Raw genomic sequence first — 6,763 nt, forward strand, 5'->3', positions numbered from 1 at the left:
ACTACAAAAAAGTATATAATAACAAATTTAATAACCTAGAAGAAATGGACCAGTACTTAGAAAAATACAATCTTCCAAGACTGAATCAAGAAGATCTAGAAAATCTAAATACTAATCAGCATTATGGAAATTGAAACAATCATCAAAAACCTACAAAAACGTAAATGTTCAGGACCAGATGGCTTCACCAGTGAATTCTAGTAAGCATTCAATGAAGATTTAATACTTATTCTTCTCAAACTTTGCCAAAAAATTGAAGAGGAAGACCATACTTTCCAACTCATTTTATGAAACCAATATTACTCTGATACCAAAATTTCATAAAGATAACACACACACACACACACACAACTACAGACCAATATTTCTCATGAACACAGATGCAAAAATCCTAAATAAGATACTAGCGAACTGAATACGGCAACATATTAAAAAGATTGTAAACCACAATCAAATGAGCTTCATCTCAGAGGCATAGGGATGGTTTAACATACACAAATTGGTTAATGTGATACACCACATAAACAAATTTAAAAATAAGAATCATATAATCACAGTAATAGATGCAGAAAAAGCCTTCGAGAAGATACAGCATCCATTTATGATCAAAATAGTTAATAAAATCGGTATATAAGGAAAGTACCTGAACATAATAAAAGTCAGATATGACAAACCCTCAGACAACATTATATTTAATGATGAAAAACTAAAAACCTTCCCTCTAAGATCAAAGACAAGACAAGACTGTCCACTGTCACCACTCTTATTCAATATAACATTGTAGGTCCTAGTGAGTGAAATCAGGCAAGAGAAAGATATAAAAGGCATCCAAATAGGAAACCAAGAAGTCAAACTATCACTATTTGTGGATGACATGATTCTCTGTAGAAAACCCTGAAGTCTCCACAAGAACACTACACTACTCGAAACAATAAGCAAATACAGTAAAGTCTCTGGATACAAAATCAATGATCAAAAACCAGTAGTGTTCCTATACTCTAATAATGAAGTGTCAGAAAAAGAAGTGGAAAAAATAATTTCTTTTGCTATTGTAACAAATAGAATAAAATACCTAGGAATAAATCTAACAAAACATGTGAAGGACCTATATAATGAAAATAATAAGAACCTATAAAAGAAATTTAACAAGATACAAAGAAATAGATATTCCGTGTTTTTGGATTAAAAGAATCAACATAGTTAAAATAATCATATTACCTAAAGCATTATACAGATTTAATGCGATCCCCATCAAAATCTCATTGGCATTTTTTAAAAAAATAGAACAAAAAATCATCAAATTTGTAAGGAAGCACAAAAGACCCCGAATTGTCAAAGCCATCCTGAGGAAAAAAAAAAGAATGAGTCTGGAGGCATTACTCTGCCTGACATCAAATTATATTACAAAGCAAAAGTTATCAAAACGACATGGTATTGGCAAAAAAAAAAAAAAAAACAAAAAAAAAACAGACACACAGACCAGTGGAACAGAATCGAGAGTTCAGGAATAAACCCATGTGTATATGGGCAGATGATTTTTGACAAAATAGCCGGAAGCATACAGTGGAGAAAGAAAAGCCTCTTCAATAAATGGTGCTGGGAAAACTGGAAAGCCATCTGCCAAAGAATGAAACTGGACTGTTGTCTATTTTGGACCACACACCAAAATTAATTCAAAATGGATTAAAGACCTGAATATAAGACCTGAAACAATAAATTTCATAGAAAAAAATCATAGGAACTGAATTAATGGATCTTGGACTTAAAGAGGATTTTATGAATTTGACCTCAAAGGCAAGGGAATTAAGAGCAAAAATAAATGATTGACACTACTTCAAACTAAAAAACTTCTTCACAGCAAAAGAAATCATTAACATTAGGCCTCCCATAAAGGCCTAATGTCCAAAATATATAAAGAACTCATACAACTCAATAACAACAAAGAAACATAATGATCCAATTAAAAATGTGCAGAGGACCTGAAGAGACACTTCTCCCTAGAGGACATTCAAATGGCCAACAAACATATGAATAGATGCTCAACCTAGTTATCTATTGGGAAAATGCATATCAAAACCACAATGAGAGACCATCTCACACCTGTTAGACTAGATGTAATCAACAGGACAAGTAATAATAAGTGTTAGAGAAGATACAGAGGAAAAGGAACCTTCATGCACTGATGGTGCAAAGTGGTACAGCAACTGTGGAAAATAGTATAGAGGTTCCTCAAAAAACTAAGAATTGATCTACCATATGATCCAGCAATTCCTCTGCTGGGTATTTATCCCAAAGACTTGAAAACTCTTATCCAAAAAGATATTTGCACACCAATGTTCTTAGAAGCATTATTTACAGTGACCAGGACATGGAAACAACCAAAGTGTCCTACGATAGATGATTGGCTAAAGAAGCTGTGGTACATATATACAATGGAATATTACTCAGCCATAAGAAGAGATGAAATACTGCCATTTGCGACAACCTGGATGGATCTTGAGATAATTGTGCTAAGCGAAATAAACCATACAGAAATAGTTGAAAATCACATGATATCACTTATATGTGGGATATAAACCTAAAAGCAACAAACGAATAGGACAAATAACCAGAGATTCATGGACATGGACAATAGACTAGTGGTTACCAGAGGATAGTGGGGCAGAGGGGAAAAGGAAGGTAAATGTGGTAAAAGGGCTCAAATATTGGTGACATTAAAGAATTAAAAATAAATAAAGACAAATGTTTTAAACCTAATATGACAAATTTATAATAGGCATCTTCAAGGTCATTTGTCCACTTTAACACAGACTTGTGATGACTCACATTATACCAGAGACCATAGCTCTGCGTGAGCCCATACTGCCCCTTTCCCATGGTTGTTTAGATCCTAATGATGTGACTGCTAAAGAAACTAAATGGGGAGTTGGCAGCTTTTCAGCAATGTCATCAACTCCTAAATTATTTTTAAAACACATTTATAACATCTGAGTAGACCCCGAGCCACAGTCTCCAGTCACTTTCACATGTAAATAGCACACTTATGAAAACTGAAAACTTTATCAAACTATGTTTGTTCTTGATACTGGATAAAATATTCAATTTTGATGTCCTTAAAGTTATTGAATATTGAGTCTACATGAAACTGAACTGTTTATGGTACTCAATGGTGGGAAAGTTTTATTCGTTTGTATTTTAATTCTATGATAGTTAACGGAAGGACACTGTAAAGAAAATGATTAGATTATAATCCTATAAAATTCCTTAACACTAACTTATCACAATTGTACGATAGATATTCCTGTTCCTACTTTATACATGAAAATGCAGCCTTCCCTTAGGTCATACAAGTAACACGATGGAGAAAGATTTGACCAAAGGTGGTTCTTGAAGGTTTACTCTGAACAGGACTGGTGTGTCCACTACAGAAACTCTGAACCTGGACCAGGGCCTCTGAGGAACTGCTAAGGGCTGTGCTTCTGTGGAGGACGGATGTTTCTTCCATTCCTGTGGATCCCCATTTCTTACTTGTTAGAACAAGGCAAGAACAAGCCTTTGTTGCTGAAATTCTATGCATGGCCTGTGCAGTCATGTCTGTTCTGGAAACACTGAAGCAAAATTATATAATTTAAATAATAGATTATATCACACTTTAAAAAAAAATTAGCTTAGTAAAAAAATATGAGATCATTTTAGTAATAAACCCCAAATGTGAGTGACATGCAAATAGAGATCTGTCCTGAACCGAACTTGTTTTATTTCTGTGTCTTTAAAGAAATGTATCATTTATCTGTATCCAAAAGAACTATCGATAGTTTTTTATAGGACAAAAATAATGTATTTCCTTATAATTACAATGAATTAAGATAATCACACAAGTGTGCACATGCATATACATACATGCATAATTCCAAGTATTTAATATAATTAGAGTCATGTATAATGAATGTTTCATCTTGTATGCAGATCTCGGAAGCTGTAAAGAGCATGTTCTTAATCTCTATAGACTATTAACATAGATTATTCTCATTTGAAATATTTCTTAAATAGTATTCTGTCCAAATTTCATTAAAACAAATCCAAAAATTCCTTTTGCTATATGTCATTGACATTACAACAATCTCAAGTACAGTTTTCAAAGTTTATATTCAATAAGCAAAGTATTTCAGAAAGTAATAACGTATAAGAAAAATAAAATAAATTAAATATCATTCCTAGGAAATAATTTCATTATATAGTTAATGCTGAAGTTTAAAATTTTTGTCAGCTACACTAAAATGAATATCAACTTTACTTCTTAAATTAAATTATAGTGTTGGGATTGCATTTAATGTAGCAACCGATATTCCTCTCTTGGCTCTTTATCTGGATGTCTTGGACATTGAACCTGAGAAAAAATATAAATAATGGGATGCAAAGTCTAATGGATGAACTGTTTCTGCCAAACACTCTGACAATAACTGAAATATCAACTATAGTCACCCCTTGGAGCATTTACCTCCATGTGGACTGTGGACATATTACTTTTCAGACATTATCTCATGTGATTACTACTCCTACCTTTACAGGTAGGTTTTACCAAACTGATTTTGTAGGTGAAGGAACTGTGGCTTACAGCAGATGATACCAGCATAAGACCACAAGCTGGGAAATGGTGGAGCTGGGAAAATCCTGCTTCTACTCGCATCGGCCTGGGTCCCAGTATAAAGACTGGTGTGGGCATTCATAACTTCCCCTTTGGAGCATGGAGACAATGAAAAGAGTTTACTCCATCTTGTATAACAATTGTTAACTCTTGAAAAAAGGAGACTCTAGGGCAAAGATTACATTTTCATTGAACAAAAGAGAAATGATGGCGTGCCTCCAAGTTGTAATTTCATTCACTAGCCAAGAAGTATTGCAACACCTGAGACATGCCCTCTCATTTCATTTGGGTTTTCTAAGTTCATAGTTTCATCTATTTATACCAAGGAGGACTCCCTGGTCATCGTGGTTAAAAAAACTGTTAACTAGTTTGGTTTGGTTGTTAAGCCTGGCCCAGAGTTTCATAAAGCTAAATAATAGGGAAGGTATCATTCTTGGGTGAACTAACAAGACCTTTGCTCCTGTGTTTCATAATTATATCTGGCTGTCAGTATTAACTGCATGGCAGGCAGGTTAGTTTGTCTTTCTGGTGCAAGTGAGTATAAGAAAGGGCCAACTCTTTTGTTCCTTAATTTTATTACTACTAAATGTGGGACTGTTATGTGCACATCTTTGACTTCTGGGTAATAAAACTTTGTGAGATCAAAGAGTACAAAACATGAAGGTGAAGCTCTCCAAAATAGCACTACATTTTATGTTTTGACTGGTGGGGTCAAAAAAATGGATAGAATTCAGATAGTTTTAACATTTGACAGTAGATATCAAAAGAGATACACCACACCTGAGGGCCCTTACTCTTTGTTTTCAGAGCACAAAATGATCAGGTCTTTAGATGGGGAAGTGTTTTCTGTTACGATGCTTTGTTACAGTTAAGAATGCTTTTAGATGTTATGATTTCACTATAACATTGGCTATCTGGGAAAATTGGTTAAGATTCTGATGAAGAATCAGTAATAAGAATTTTAAACAGAGATATAAAGTTTCAAGGGCTGAAGCTTGGTCCTGTGACTCTAAAATGCTCAGAGCAGAAAGAGTGATTTGAAGTCCTGGTTCATAGGAGGCCATTGCAGGACTTGCTCTGAGCTCCAGCAGGTTCTTGCTGAGGCAGAGGGAGAGAGAAGCTCAGTGTTTGGAGGGACTTTGGAGGCAGAGATAGAAGGACTTGTTTATAGATGAAATGTGGTGATCTTCCAACCTATTCTAAACCTTCCTGAATATTCATATACAGTGGTTAATGTATAAAAGGAGGCAAGGCAGTAAGGGTGAGGAAGCAGTGGATTCACTCTTAAAGAAGGTAACCAAAATCATGACAAGGAGAAAATTCTGAGATGTCTCAAATTCAATTGCATCTGAGGGAGGATGGAAGGAAGAGACCAGATGGGGTTAGTCAGTCAACAACTGGACGGCAAAACAACAAAAAGACTGCTTGCATTTCTGAGTGTATTTTGAAACTGAATTAACTTCCAGGTGGCTATGTCCTAGATTATCTAAAGAAAATAGCCAGGCTTCACTGACCCCAAGGAGCCTCTGCTTCTTACACATAAACTTTCCAGAATGTTGCCCAAAACCAACCCAAAGGAACAAACACTTCTTCCTTATGACTATGCATCTAACCTAGAATTGTTTCTGCTTCGCCTTATTCTGCCCTCCTTATCTATAGTTAATGTAATTATTTTCAAAATAACTTGCATCTTTCTTCCCCCTACTTGATATATAAAAAGGCCCATCAACTCCAAGAGGGCAAACATGTCGCCTTCTCCACATAGTGCTGCTGCTGCTGGTGATTTAGACTGCATGGTCTTTTTCTTTCTGGCAATGACCCATAAACCCTTCTAAAAAGGCTTTTGGCAGTGGAAGTTAAAATTTTTTGTCTTACAATTTTTTCATCAATTTTTTCACCTATTTTTTTTTTTCATGTAAAAGTACAGAACGTGTTAGTAAATACTGTTAAAGGGAGACTTGGTAGGATGAGGTAGACAGGCTGCATATAAATGCACCTCCTGTGTGTTGGAGTTTGTGCGGTGTTTTGTAAGTTTTCTCACATATATGTAAGTCTTACTTTAAAAAAAAAAGTCTTAATCATTAGTAACATATACAATCAATATGTATATATACAGAA

At 34.7% G+C, this 6,763-nt stretch overlaps 1 protein-coding gene across 2 annotated transcripts in view; it reads left to right on the forward strand.

Moving 5' to 3' along the window:
• The window catches only part of LOC102892335 (contactin-associated protein-like 3), a 175,939-nt gene that overhangs the window by 63,018 nt on the left and 106,158 nt on the right, over positions 1-6,763 (forward strand). The window lies entirely within an intron of this gene.

This window comes from Pteropus alecto, unplaced genomic scaffold (genome assembly GCF_000325575.1).
Source record: "Pteropus alecto unplaced genomic scaffold, ASM32557v1 scaffold84, whole genome shotgun sequence".
NCBI classification, from domain to species: domain Eukaryota; kingdom Metazoa; phylum Chordata; class Mammalia; order Chiroptera; family Pteropodidae; genus Pteropus; species Pteropus alecto.